Below are 14,265 nucleotides of genomic sequence, written 5' to 3'. Positions count from 1 at the left end.
CAGTACTGTAATAATAGTAGTGGTAATAATGATGGTCAGCACGCATCACTTACTGTGTGTCAGGTGCAGTTCTAATGCTTCACATGGATTTACTAGGAATAGGATCTCTGGGGCAAGGTGAGGACCACCCTCACCAAGGTGGCCTCGGGAAGTTCCCTGGTGGACTGTCCCTTCTGCTGCTTGTTCTGTCACACAGACCCATCTTGACTCTTCAACTTTAACATCCTAGTTCAAGTCTTAGCCAGCTGAGGACTGGGGCCAATCCCTCATCACAAAAAAGGGTAGCAAGCCCCTGACCACCGCACTAAATGAGCTTGCCCTTTGGAGAAACACAGGAAGGACTGAGTGTGAGCATCTCTGGGAGGCAAACATTGTTTACTCATTGCTATTTCTCCTCTAGGGAGCCATGGGGGTGAGGGGGTTGTCTCATTTTACACAAATATGATATATAAAAAGCCTAAATCAAAATGATTCAAATAATTATTATTGTCTCTATAAAGCGACCTATTCTGGAGTACCTTTCTATATTTCCCTAAGTATATTCAAAATATAATTTCAACATTAAATTTACTGAAACCTCATAAAGCACACATGCATTACATGGTGCACACCTATATAAGTGCTCCTAAAACACTCGTTTGCAAGAGCCTTATTTTTCTAGCTGTGTATCCCATATGGAGGAGGAGAAGAGAGTCAAAATGACATCATGTAGCCGCTGACCGTGCAGTGGCCGGTCAGAGCACAAGGTGTCTAGGCATTTCAGCAACACCTTTTCGTCCTCATAACACACCCATGCGGGAGGTACCATCATCTCAATTTATAGATGAGGAAACTGAGGCTAGGGAGGTCAAATGCCATCCCCTAATTGCACAGCCATTAATAGCAGAGCTTTGTTGGAAGCCAGTCTTGCCTGACTCCAACGACCAGAACTACAGACAAGGTGCAAAACAAGACAAGGTCCAGACATTCCCCGAAGTTAGACCCATGGCTCCCTAATTACAGATGCGATAGCAGAATCCTGTCACTTCCCTTCTTTTTGGCCTTCTTGGTCTTCTCAATCCAGTCAAAACGAATTTTAGACGTGTCCCAAGTGGAGTCTGTCTTCAGCGGCAAAGGGCAAGTCAGTCACTAAGACCAGCCCAGCTGGTAGGTCTGTGAATAAATGCCACTTCCAGAACCATTCTTCAAAAACCACAGCTGGCCTGGAAGGACTCAAATGCCTGTGCTAGTCCCAACAGGCCATCACTCAAAGCTGCCAGGTTGACCAAGAGGCGCCCTGGCCGCGGAACCACACAGTCACAACAAGTTTAAGAGTGGCACACACAGGACCTTCTCCAGGAAGCCTCCCCAGGTCACGTGAGCTGATCCCCATGTGGAGTCAGTCTCCTGACAAGCCAACACCAAGTACAGACCTGGCATGTCTGACAAATGCAGCATTCAACCCCAAGATGCTGAAATTGTTACCTCATGTTAAAAAGGACCCGAAGCTGCAAGCAATTAGCACTGCATCTGTGAAACTGGGGAAAGACAACCAAGAGAATGGGGGTTTCAGATGACTGTTTTGGTCCATATGGAAAACTGATACATTGTGTGCATGGTAAAATCCTTTCAGATATGTTTTTAAACCTTAAATTTTAAAATTCAGGTTTTAAATATTATTCTGGGAAAAGCAGCATGATTCCTTTAACATCAGGAGACCTGAAAGTAAACTAAAAAACTGTTGCAGTCTTCAGTGAAATAATTAATGTAATAAACGAACTCAGGCGTTGGTGCAAATTAATCAATCTGCATAAATTACAAACTTTAATCAATCTCGGAATTTCAATACTCGAAAGGATCTTGGAAATCATCTGTTCCAAGAGCAAAAATTATGGAAAATAAATGGTCAGGTGGAGAAAAACCTTCTGACTAGGGAAATGCACAAAGAAACACAGGGTCAGGAGGCAGTGTGCACAGAAGTTTGCATAGACCAGCCTGGGTTCAAAGCTCAGGACTGTTTCTTGATGGCAGTATAAACTTGGCTGAGATGTTTGATCTCAGTGAGCGTTTATACCTCCGTAAAATAGGAGGGGCAGCATAATGTCTGGGACACCATGTGGTGTCTGGGACATCAGTGCTCAGTAAATATTAGCTCCATAGAAAAGGGAACTCCACAAACAGAATCTAACTGTGCCAAACTAACACACTGTGGATCACTGGCCTTTCTTTTATCTGTCTATGAAAGAAAAAACAATATACAGTAGATCGAAGTACCCAGATTTCTGGCCATGAGAACAGGACATGGTACCCGAGGTCTTCCTGGAATTAAAAAAAAAAAAAGTCGTCTTCATAGGAGGATCCACATCTCGGCAGAGAAAGCAGCCAGATCTCTTATGTAAGACAAGAGGACCCAGGGAGATGATGACTCTCCTCTTTTATAAGGGTAAGTGAAGCTTCTTGCAATGGCGGTTAATGCAAAACTGTCCCAAAGTTATATAACTCTGGGCCAGGAATTTACCTGGCCAACAGAAGTTCCAAATGAGCCTCAATGGTGTTCAATTTTAGCCTAGAGATGAACCAGTATTGTATTAACAGTGACCGATTGAGAAAAGGTTAAAGGTGAACCAGTAAGACATAACTCTGTGTTTGTGTATCTTTATATCTTAACATAAAGTTAATTTGGCCTTATCCTATAACACTTATTAATTATGCTGAGGAGGGCAGCATAAAAACACGGGAGAATCACAGACTGGAATAAAACAAATCCTGGATCTACCCATTGGTACTGTGAGATCTTGGATGAGAGATATAATCTTTGAACCCTCAGTGTTCTCATATGCAAAATGCGGGAGGCCATACCTGCCACCTCGGTTGCCTCGAAGTGATGGCACGCTGTCTGCCGCTTTGTTGTACCTGATTTGCTTCTTTTTCCCATTTGTGATGTTAATAAGCAGCTCTATTTCTGAGTGGAAAAGAGGGCTGTCCTTGCTTTATTCGGTTTCCCACACTGATAGGAATTCTAGTCACTTCAGACCAAAGCCACGGATAGACAGCCCTTTCTACTCAGCAACGATGCACCTGAATTACTGACATAGTGTACGCGAGGGGATTATCTCTGGAGGATAATTTCCCAAACCTGAACCTACAGGGTCAGAAAAGACAGCTGGACTTGCAGCAAGAGATGAGGGTCTTCATCCCATTTCTGCTACTAGTTTTTTGGTGGTTGTTGTTGTTGTTGTTTCCTTAAGTGAGTCACTAAACACTTAACCTGTGTCCCCAGCTCCAAATCAATAAAATATGAGGGACTGTTTTCAGACTAGACAATACCCAAAATCCCTTGGAGCTTTTTTTTTTTTTTTAATGTTTATTTATTTTTGAGAGAGACAGAGACAGAGAGTGAACAGGGGAGGGGCAGAGACAGAGGGAGACACAGAATCTGAAGCAGGCTCCAGGCGCTGAGCTGTCAGCACAGAGCCCGACACAGGGCTCAAACTCATGAACTGTGAGATCATGACCTGAGCCGAAGTCGGACATGCAACCAACTGAGCTCCCAGGTGCCCCAAAATCCCTTAAAGCTTTAAAAATTCCATGTTTTTACAGTTGGTTCCTGCTGTTTGTTAAAATGTTGGACTACACTACTCCAAAAGCCACAGGGCCCTGGTCTATGTCCTCCGCCTTGGTTCTAGTCATGATTTGTTCCTTAAGTTAGTGACTCCCTATAAACAGCAATTGCACAGACAGAATCCAAGTGAGCCAGGGTCACTGCTGTGCCTTCTGCTTATTCTGGAGATCAGCAAAAGCTGGGTGAGCTGGGAATAAATGAATCTGCCATGAAGACAGGATTTTACTGTGAAAATGAGTTTTCTGATGAGTTTAAAACAGCAAAAATGCTTTGAAGCCTACTTTAAACCTAAATAATGCCACATGGATTAAAAAACAAAACACGACCTCCCATACCTCTGCAGGTTTTAGCTCTCTGTGGCTGACATATATTTCACCAACTGATTCCTCATCCTGGAAAAAATTGTTGTCAGAATTCAAAATAAAATGAGGGCATGTGCCAATCAGACCAATGGAGGACAAGAGCTTTGGTTTTATAGAATGCTAACATCTCAAAAACTAAGTAGCTGACTTATCATTGTAGCCTTGCAATTTTCCCAACACTTAGCAATGTTCTGTACCTGGCAGGCTGGGAGTTCTTTGAAGGTAGAGATGATCTCTCCACATCTAACACAGTGCCCTGGTATATTATAGATACTTGCATTAGTGTGCTAGGGCTACCATAACCAAGTGCCAAAGACTCGGGGTGGGGGGGGGCACTGAAAGAACAGAAATTTATTTCCTCACAATTTTGGAGGCTAAATATCTAAGATTAAGGTGTCAGCAGGATTGGTTTGTTCTGAGGCCTGTCTTCTTGGCTTGTAGATGATGGTCTTCTTCCTATGTGTTCATGTGTCTTTCCTCTGTATGTCTCTGTCCAAATCTCCTCTTCTTTGAAGACAGTGGTCATAGTATATTAGTGCCCACCTACTGACTTCATTTTAACTCTTTCAGGACGCTATCTCCAAAACCAGTCACATTCTGAGGCACTGCACTTTAGGATTTCAAAATATTCATAAATTCGCAGTGGGTGGGGGATGTCACAAAATTCAGCTCATTGGAGCTGATGAGTAGTGTTGGACGAGTAAATGGTGGAAGGGTAGGTCGATGAATAGATGGACTGGATGGATAAAGAACCAAGTGGTCAATAAACACTTGGTGAATTGAGCAAATTCACATAAGCACTTGTGAAGATTGGGTTTTGCTATAATGTCATCTCAAAGCTTCTTACAATATAAATTTTAATCCAGCTTTATAAGATGTCTTTAAAAATTAATATTCTCCAAAAATTTATGAGGCTGATGAAAAATAGTTATACGCTGACTTACCAATGCCATTTTTACTTGTAATGACTTCCTCAACCCAAGAGAATATCAGTGTTTGCCTATAACAAATAACTACTACTGCTCCCATAAATACCTACGATTTTAGAAATTATATGAGGGAAGCAGAAATAACTAAGAAAATAGTTTTAGTTGGATCTGTTCAGTGATATTTCATAGTTCATGCCTGTTGTTGTTTGTTTTTAACAGTGCCTGGCTTGACCTCAGTTCCTAGATTGCCTTAACACTCTGATTCCATTCAATGAACTACGGAAACATGCCTACAGAATTGTAGGGAAGGCAAAAAATACTCTACCAGGGATCTCAGTGAATCTCTCCTCTGATTCATTTTGCCACTTTGAGTGTCTATTATGTCTCTGGTGGCATAGAAACTCACAAGCCCTCTCTCCACCCCACCTGCCAATGCTCCTTCTCTATCTTCCCATCTGGCTATAGGATGAACTTGGTCATATGCAAACCTATCAAGGTGGTTGTAGGTGTGCGTCTGGATAGAGTCAGCAAGGTCATTGTACTGCCTGCCCTGCCCCCCGATGTCCTGAGTCACGGTGCTGGCTGCCAGTCTGACTCAGTGCCAGCCTTTGTCACAACAGGAAGTGCAGCCAGAGGACACACCCAGCCTTAATGAATGAACTGTTTGTAGCACAGCTAGGACGATACTGATTCACGGGTGTTAGGGGACCATGTGGGCACTCATTCATTTATTCCTTACTCATCTATTCCCTATTAGACATCTTGTTCAGCAGATAAGCAATAATATAAACTTCCCTTGAAGCAAATGTGTTAATTTTAAAGGGTTCCATTATGATTATACCTATTCTGTATTTAAAAATAATAACACAGAGATAAATGGACAGTGTGAGTTCTATCTGTATAAATGTGATGAGGTATTAAAATTTAAAGACAAATTTATTGTGGTCCTTTGTCAATGACAGTGATGAATTATCCTGGCTAGGACCCTCGGACAGACTGGCTGCTCTCAATTTAGGATTAACCCATTAGCATTATCCCTCGGCTGCCTTCCCCAGAGGCTTCCTGAGATGAGACACGTCACTAGGCATGATGCCATTTGATTTTGATTACATGTATAAAACGGGCCCTGCTGTTCTAGGTTCTCCCCATCAGCAGAGTTCTTTACCCATTCCCACATACTTACACGTTTGTACTGGGAATTAATCAAATACGTTCATGTGCTATAAAACGTCTTGTCAGGAATTCAAACCAAGTGATTTCTGACCTCTCTCTGTCTGCCTCTCTTTTTAAAATGTGTTTTAACTGTCCTGTTGTAGACATGCTTTATTGTAAACCACTTTACATTCTTTCTGAGAGTAGGTGGCATATAAATCATAATTGAAGAAAAACCTTCAAAACAACATAATCCCAGAGCATGAAAAGCTCAGTGGGGAAGCAGCAGGACAGAGGGCTGCTTACCCTGGGGCCCACCCAGCTAGGCACACCTGTCACTCCACTACCAGGCCCCACTCTCTGCAGGCCAAGGGATGTTGGAAGAACCATCCAGAGGTCTGTTCAGAGCCCTACTCTGCCAGATGCAGAGCATTTAATTCACTCAAGCCTTGCTCTGATGACAATCTCACATGACAGAAGGATAGGGACCTATTTTTAGCCAATAAGGGAGAACTACATGGATGACAGAGTGGAGGTGACTGGCACTCAGAAGACAAAAGGAATCATGTCATCATATGATTTGTAAGAGCCAAAGAAGGGAATATGAGCATCTTGTGTTCCTGAAACTGTAAGCAAGCAGAAAACTCCACAGGTCCAGAGAGAAGAAGGGGTGAGTCAATGGACTTAAACTCAGCATACTGTGAGTATGGGCAGCATACTGTGGACGTTAAAGTGCATATGCTCAGGAATATGGGCAGACCTGAGTCAGGCTCCTGACTCTGCCCTTACAACTACACAGATACACTTCCCCGTATCTCAGGTTCCTCAGTAGAGTCATAAGTAACACAACCTCCCTTAAGAATTAAATGAGGTAAGGCACAGAAAGCCCTTAACACAGTGTCTGAATCACATAAAGACCGGCTATCATTGTTGGTGTTGTTGGAACCATATTGCAGACGTCCTATGTGTAAGGCACTAGGCTAGATGCTCTTTGACCCCATGGTCAGAGACTCTAATCAGATAGAAATTGATTCTAGAAATATTGGAGGTTCCACATAATATAATCCTGACCATCTACTCATACATAATTCCAGGGAGGAAGAAGAGAGGGAATTATCCAAAAAATTACTGTGTGTTCCAATCAGCTTATATTTTATACGGACACTTACAAAGGAGGGAGGAATTTGAAGCCAAGAGCAGGTATAAAGGAATGGCATGAAATGAAAGAATCAAGTCAGGGAGGTGGGAGGCTGGGGCCTGGGACTAAAGCATACATAGAACAACAATAAGAGCCACTGGGGTGGGCACAGAACAAGAAAAGGACAGGAGAAGTGTTGGCCTATTACTTGGGGCAGACGACACAGTTAACTTGGAGATGATACGGTGAAAACAGAATTACTCACTTCCTAGTTTGTCCCCATCCTCTCTATCAACAAGAATGATCTGCAAGCCAGGAAGGAGAGCAAAAACATGGCCAGGAGGAAATTAAAGTCTGAGATAGTAAGGAGATAGGAGGAGAGCACCTGGCTGCTGTCTTGAAGTCTCCAAACTCTGCTCAATTGCACCTCAGCACCATCCGAACATGCACCCAAAACTGACTGCAACTCGGACAGCAAAATAAACAGCCATAAAACCCTAAAAGAACATGGATTTCGGGGCGCTTGGGTGGCTCGGTCGGTTAAGCTACTGACTTCAGCCTAGGTCATGATCTCGTGATTCGTGAATTTGAGCCCCACGTGCAGCTCGGTGCTGACAGCTCGGAGCCTGGAGCCTGCTTGAGATTCTGTGTTTCCCTCTCTCTCTGCCCCACCCCTGCTCATGCTCTCTCTCTGTCTCTCAAAAATAAATAAATGTTAAAAAAATAAATAAATAAAAAAGAACATGGATTTTATCAATTCGTGAAAAAAAGTAGCAATGAGATAACATATGAGAATTTCTGAGGCATGGTAGAACTTCCAGAAACTTATAGAGAAACAAAGGTCTCCATTATAGTAACAGATATGTTTAACAAAATTTTAACAGAGATTGGATAACCTTGTACTACTGATCCAGGAATATTAATACTGGTCACACCATCCTCATCTCTCTCACAGGATTCCTCAGATGGGAGCTTTGTGCCACGGGTGTTACAGAGGTAGGAAATGGTAACACATGAAGCTGTACCAATCTCTTCCTGAAGCAGGTAGGGGAGAAAGGCTACATAACAGAATAATCAGGAGAACTCAGAATGGCTCAACTATAGTCTCCAAATAGGGCTGGAAAAGAGGCTAGCATAAATCTAGAGAAGGATTTTAATGACATTTGACTCTGTCTTCAGTGCCTTTCTGTTCAGTCTGGGATCTTGACTTTCAGGACAAGGAAGTTTACTGACATCTGCTGGGAGAAAGACCAGGAGGCAGCCGGTGGGTGGAGGAGGGGTTAAGAGCACAGCTGTGGAAGCAGAGAGCCTGTGTCGGGATCCCAGCTCCACTCTCTACTGGTTGTGTGATGCTAAGGAAGGTACTCATATGCTCTGACTCAGGTTCCCCATCTAGAAAATGGGAGTAATAATTGTACCTACCTCACTAGATGACATAGGTTAAATTAGTATGTATAAAAGGACTTAGACGAGTGCCTGATTATGAGAATTATCAGGATCCCAAACACCTGTTGCAGGCTAAAATGGTGGAGCCCCCCAAGATGAAAGCTGTAAAGAGAAAATATTTGTGATAAATTACAGAAGAATGATTAAGGCAAGGAAGAAAGTGAGTCAGGGTAAGGGAGAGGAGGTGGGGGAAGTAGAGGTACTCTAGGAAGCTGGTTTCTGAAGGATGGTATTAGATCAGGGACTGAAATGAGGAGCCGAGCCATGTAGTGCTGCAAAGAGCAAAGACCCTAAAGCAGGAAAAGGTTGGGGCTGGAAGCAAGCCCAGAGGGCATGCTGCAGAAGGGAAGACACTGAGGTCAGAGAGGCCTGCACACACACACCTGCCAGCCAAGGGAACTACTGGGGGTTCTCCTTACGTGATATGGGAAGCCACTGGAAGGTCGGGAGCAGGTCGTTAGGATTTTCAAGGATCACACTGGCTACTTTTTGGAGAATATGCTGAAGAGGGGGTAAGAATGGAAGTAGGGAAATCAATGTGGGGGGATAGTAGTTTAATAGTTTTCTGGTATTTTAAGAAACAGATGATGTTGTCTTAAGCTGGGAGAAAATGGTAAATGGTGGAAGACTCAAAATATATGTTGAATAGTGTGATCCTAATTTTATAAAAAAGAAATACACCCTACATGTATACTGGAAGGATACATATGCAGATATTAATAGTGATTATCTCTAGATTGTGCTATTCACAGTGACTTTAATTTCCTTCTTTATGATTTCCTGCACTTTTCAAAGCTTCCACAACAAACATAGTACTTAAGAAATCGGGGGGGGGGGGGGGGAAGAATGACATTTTTGGAAAAGAAAAAGACAATCATCCAAGGACAAGCCAAGTGAGGTGATGATCAGTATAAGGTTAAGAGATGTTGAGGACTTGACTGGCAGCAATTTCAATACCTACTGACAGTATAAATGATTAACTAAATAAGTAATGACTGCAGGCAATAGGATATAATATTAATAGGGACCTCCTTCCCTGTGGAAGATGACTGTCCCCTTCCCCTCTGTTATCTATTTGAGCCTGGGTACCACAATCTAAGATCTAAATGATAAATGAGCTAGAGGAGAACAATCAGGATAGGGAGGGGATTTCAAACCACACACTGTGATAGTAGGAGTAGCTACCACCCCCTGAGCACCCACTCTGTGTCAGGCACTTTTAAAATGTGAAGGAGTTAAATTATGAGATGCTCATTTGAATGGAAGAAAAAAGGTGGCAAATGCGTGTTTTTTTGAGCACTAGTGGAGCTAGTGCATTAACCACTTTACCATAATTTATCACATCTAATCCTTACCATGATCATGATATTCTGAGATAAGTATTATCTCTGTTTTTGAGAGCTGAATTGAATTCATGAAAGGATTGAACTCGTGAAACTGAATTAAGGAAACAGCATTACATCACTGGGCTATGGAACCAGAGAGCGCGAGTTCAAATCCTAGCAGCTATACACGAACTTGGGCATGCTACTAAGACTTCCTACTCTCAGTTTCTTCATTTACAAAAAGGGGGCTATGATACCTACTTCATGTGGTCGTTTGAAGATTAAATTAGTTAATGCATTCAAACACTTAGCACAGTGCCTGGCTGTTGGTACGCTCAATCAGCACCTAAGATCACTCTGCAAGTTGGGGAACCAGTAGAGAAGAAAAGAATCTGAGGGGCCTGGGTAATTACTTTCTAGCAAGTGAAGGTCTGTCACAGGGAAGAAGAGAGGCTTATACTGACTTCAAGAAGTAGAACCAGACTCAGGGAATGTAAGTATAATAGGGAGTTGGGTAGAATGCGACCTGAAATTAGTCAGCTAGGTAATGCCAAGTTACTTTTCTGCCTAAGCAAATACCTATCTCCCTCCTTCAGGGAAAAGTCATTAAGTGGTCACTCTTACTTATGATGCTGTAAGATGCAATCTAGAGAGAGAACCAGTAAAGCTTCCTGTGGCTTGACAAAGCCTGCATGTCTAATACCCCTTATTATGGAGAGCACGTCTCTAATGAGACGAGATGTGGGAAAGTACGTGGAGTTCAAGAGTCCCCCTGATGGACATGCCTGAGTGGCTCAGTCTCTTGAGCATCTCACTCTTTTTTTAGAATTTTTTTTTTCAACGTTGACAGAGCATGAACGGGGGAGGGGCAGAGAGAGAGGGAGACACAGAATCGGAAACAGGCTCCGAGCCATCAGCCCAGAGCCTGATGCGGGGCTCGAACTCACGGACCGCGAGATCGTGACCTGGCTGAAGTCGGACGCTTAACCGACTGCGCCACCTAGGTGCCCCGAGCATCAGACTCTTGATTTCAGCCCAGGTCGTGATCCCAGGGTCACGATCCCACATCCTCAGGCTCCCACTGAACACAGAGCCTGCTTAAGATTCTCTCTCTCCCTCCCTCTGCCCCTCTTCCCCACTTCTGCTCTCTCTCTCTCTCTCTAAAATTAAAAAAAAAAATTTTTTAAGTCTCCCTGATGGGTTAGGATAGACCCCATAAGAAGCTTTCTGGGAGAAAGGGACCTCAAAAACCCCAAAGGGGTAACTCACCATGAAAAAATGGGCAATCTGGACTGAGGGTCTTGGTTACAGAAAGGATACAGGGTAACCCCTGCAGGAGTTGGAGAGGGCTGGTTCCAGCACAGGCCATGGCTGAGGCTGGAAACCCTTCAGGGTGTAGGTGTGATTTGAGAACAATGACTGAGCACTATGAACTAAAAGAGCTGTGATCTTGGAGCCCAAGCACACATACATGTAGAGGCTCTAGGGCAGCAAGAGAATCCCGGCAGCAGTGGGGAAGTGGTGGTGGACTGTGTTGAGCCAGTTTTCAGCAACACTGGCCAACCACTCAGACTCAAGACTGACCCTTTGGAATGAATTAAGACCAGGGTGTTCTTGGTGTTCTTGGACGTTTAGAAGAGGTGGGAGGTGGTTGGGGCCTTAAGAGAGAAATTTTGGAATCTCTACTCATGTGAACAGCAAGGTGTTCTGGCAACTGATAGGGGGGAAAAGATACACCTATTATTTGTATCCTGGCACCCAGAAACTTGTGAGGTAGCTTACATCAGTCATATACAAGTAATAAATAAGACTTGATTAAACTCAACATTAAGGACTCGTTTAAAATCAGAATTAATAATAAGAGCAAGTATTTATTTGATGCCTGTATCAAACTTTTTACATGCCTTAGCTCATTAATCTTCATAAAACAGTATGAGATAGAGATGATTTTTATCACTATTTTACAGATGAGGAAACTGAGGCTGGGAGAAACTAAAACACCTTTTGAAAGTCACACTGTAGACATTGGTGGAACATGAATTAGCTGATAGGGGCACCTGATCCTATCCTTTTAACCAATTCAGCAATCTACGCCCCGGTAAAGATGGAAAGGGAGATGAACGCAACATGGCAATGACGTTGTTAGGATTCCAACAGATGAGTGTTTGCAGTACAATACCCATAAAGTCTTTCTTATGCTGCAACACTGAGATATTATGCTTCCTTTGCAACCTTAAGAACCTGTGCACCTCATTTATCTCTATAGAATTGCTATCAAAAGGAGTTGTTTGATACAAGTGGAAAATAAGCATAGGACCCATGGCTAAGGAATATAAAGATAAACCACATATAGAGACACATTCTAAGTCTGTAGTTCAAATTTCATGACAATGACCTTCAGAGGAGCAGTATTTGTCCACTCAACAAATATTTATTACACGCCTTCTCTGTGCATTGTTCCAGGTGCTTGGTGTATCGCACTGAGCTAACCAGACAAAGATCCCTATCTTTGTGGATTTTATAGTCTTGTGGGGGGAGAGAAAATAAACACTAAACCCAATAGCTGAGTAGATTATATAGCATATTAGAAAGCTTTACATACTTGATCACAGTTGCAGTTTTAAATTAGGCTGGCAGGGGAGACCTCTTTGAGAAGGTCATGTGTATGCAAAGGCCAGAAGGAAGAGACAGTCAGTCATGTAAATATCTGAAGGAAAAACATTGGAGACAGAGGATACACCCAAAGCTAAGGCCTGGGACAAGAGCCTGTGTGGTTGGAGGAGATGCAAGGAGGCCCATGAAACTGGGGCAGAGTTAGGGAGAGGGTGAGGAGTAGGAAGTAAGGTCCAAACAGTGAGGGAAGAGTGGCAGGTCCTCCAAGTAAGATGAGGAACTGTCGTTGGGTTTAAAGCAGAGGAGTGACATGATCTAACTTGCACTGAATATATTAAAATGCACTGCATTTCATATTGTTTTGACTTGAACATATTCTTTATCAGTGAGATCGTTGCTCGTGAGGAAATGTCAGCGTGATGTACAGAGAACCCCACCAGGTCTTGTGATTGGAACGGAAGGGGAGGGAGTTGGTGGATTTGAGTAAAAATAGTTTTGTCATTTAGTTCAAAGAGCCACTGGGAGGAATAACTAATAACAATGGCTGTAAAGGTCACTGCAAATATGAAGTGCTATCAAATGCTAACTACCACTTAAAAATAAAAAGCCTGTCATTATTCTTTGGTCCAGGGGTCAAGACCTCTAGCAACCTGCATGCCTTGGCCAGCCCATTAACACTTTGGTGCCTTTAAAGGACTTTTCCCTTAACCTGTGATATCCAATGGCTGAATCTCCCACCTACAGCCCCAGTGGAAGGAACCAAGCTTTACCCTGTGTACTCAACAACAAAACATAATCGTAAGGGTAAGCGTTGATGAACGTTTGTTAAAATTAAAAAAAAAAAAAAATCTGAAGCAGTACTTACAAGACTCTCTGCAAAGCCTTGAATGTTTAAATGAATGACATGGGGATAGATGTAAAAAGCTCTTGCAATGAGTTGTTTACACTAATCCGTCGGGTCATGGAAATTTTGCTCGAGATCTGTTTGTGTGGGAACAACACTGGAATACTAGCTTGCCGGTGCCAGCTTTGAAACCGACACAATGAATAGCTATTGTTCTGACACAATCCGGCTGCTCATGTCTACACACTGAAGATGACCTTCCTCTTTAGAAATAACTTCCAGCCATTATATAGTTTTTAAAATTGTTATTGGTGTACCCAATGTTCTGGATGCCTGGGGAAGAGGAAAACTACATAAAGACATTTCAGACTCTCTCCTAAAAGGATTCCACAACTTCCCTATTTTGTTAAGTCACCCAAGTTACTGCATTCCTGGCGTAATGAGAAATGGTGGAGGAGATATAAAATAAAGGGAGAAGGGAAGTAAATTATTAAACACCTATTAAGTACCAGGCTGTGTGTTAGGATATCATTTCATTTTACCATCACAACCCTACTATCCCCTATTTTACAGATGAGGCAATTAAGTCTTAGATTAAGTAACTTACTTCAATTATTTAGTATGTTTTAGAGCTGGGATTTGAACCTAATTCTACTGACTTCAAATCCATGTTCTCCTGCCACGTGGATTTGCCCTCAAGAAGACTGTCATCTAGTGGGTGAGGCAAGACTTACACACAGAAATTAACTGGAGACAAACACCAGCAATACGTAATCAAATGCTTAATCTACATGGTTGATACGCCTTAATTCAATTCTACAAACAAGTACAAATGCCCACAAAGAGCAAGGCCCT

General features: G+C 42.7%; 1 long non-coding RNA gene across 1 annotated transcript; it reads left to right on the top strand.

Moving 5' to 3' along the window:
- Positions 1–2,137: 2,137 nt before the first annotated feature.
- On the top strand, positions 2,138–13,883 carry LOC132668439 (uncharacterized). The gene is made up of 3 exons (XR_009605577.3): positions 2,138–2,422; positions 8,138–8,178; positions 13,197–13,883. It is a non-coding gene; the product is annotated as an uncharacterized LOC132668439 (long non-coding RNA).
- Positions 13,884–14,265: the final 382 nt, after the last annotated feature.

This window comes from Panthera onca, chromosome B3, assembly GCF_046562875.1.
Source record: "Panthera onca isolate mPanOnc1 chromosome B3, mPanOnc1 haplotype 2, whole genome shotgun sequence".
In the NCBI taxonomy this organism is placed as follows: Eukaryota; Metazoa; Chordata; class Mammalia; order Carnivora; family Felidae; genus Panthera; species Panthera onca.
This window is presented reverse-complemented; position numbering and strand designations above follow the sequence as displayed.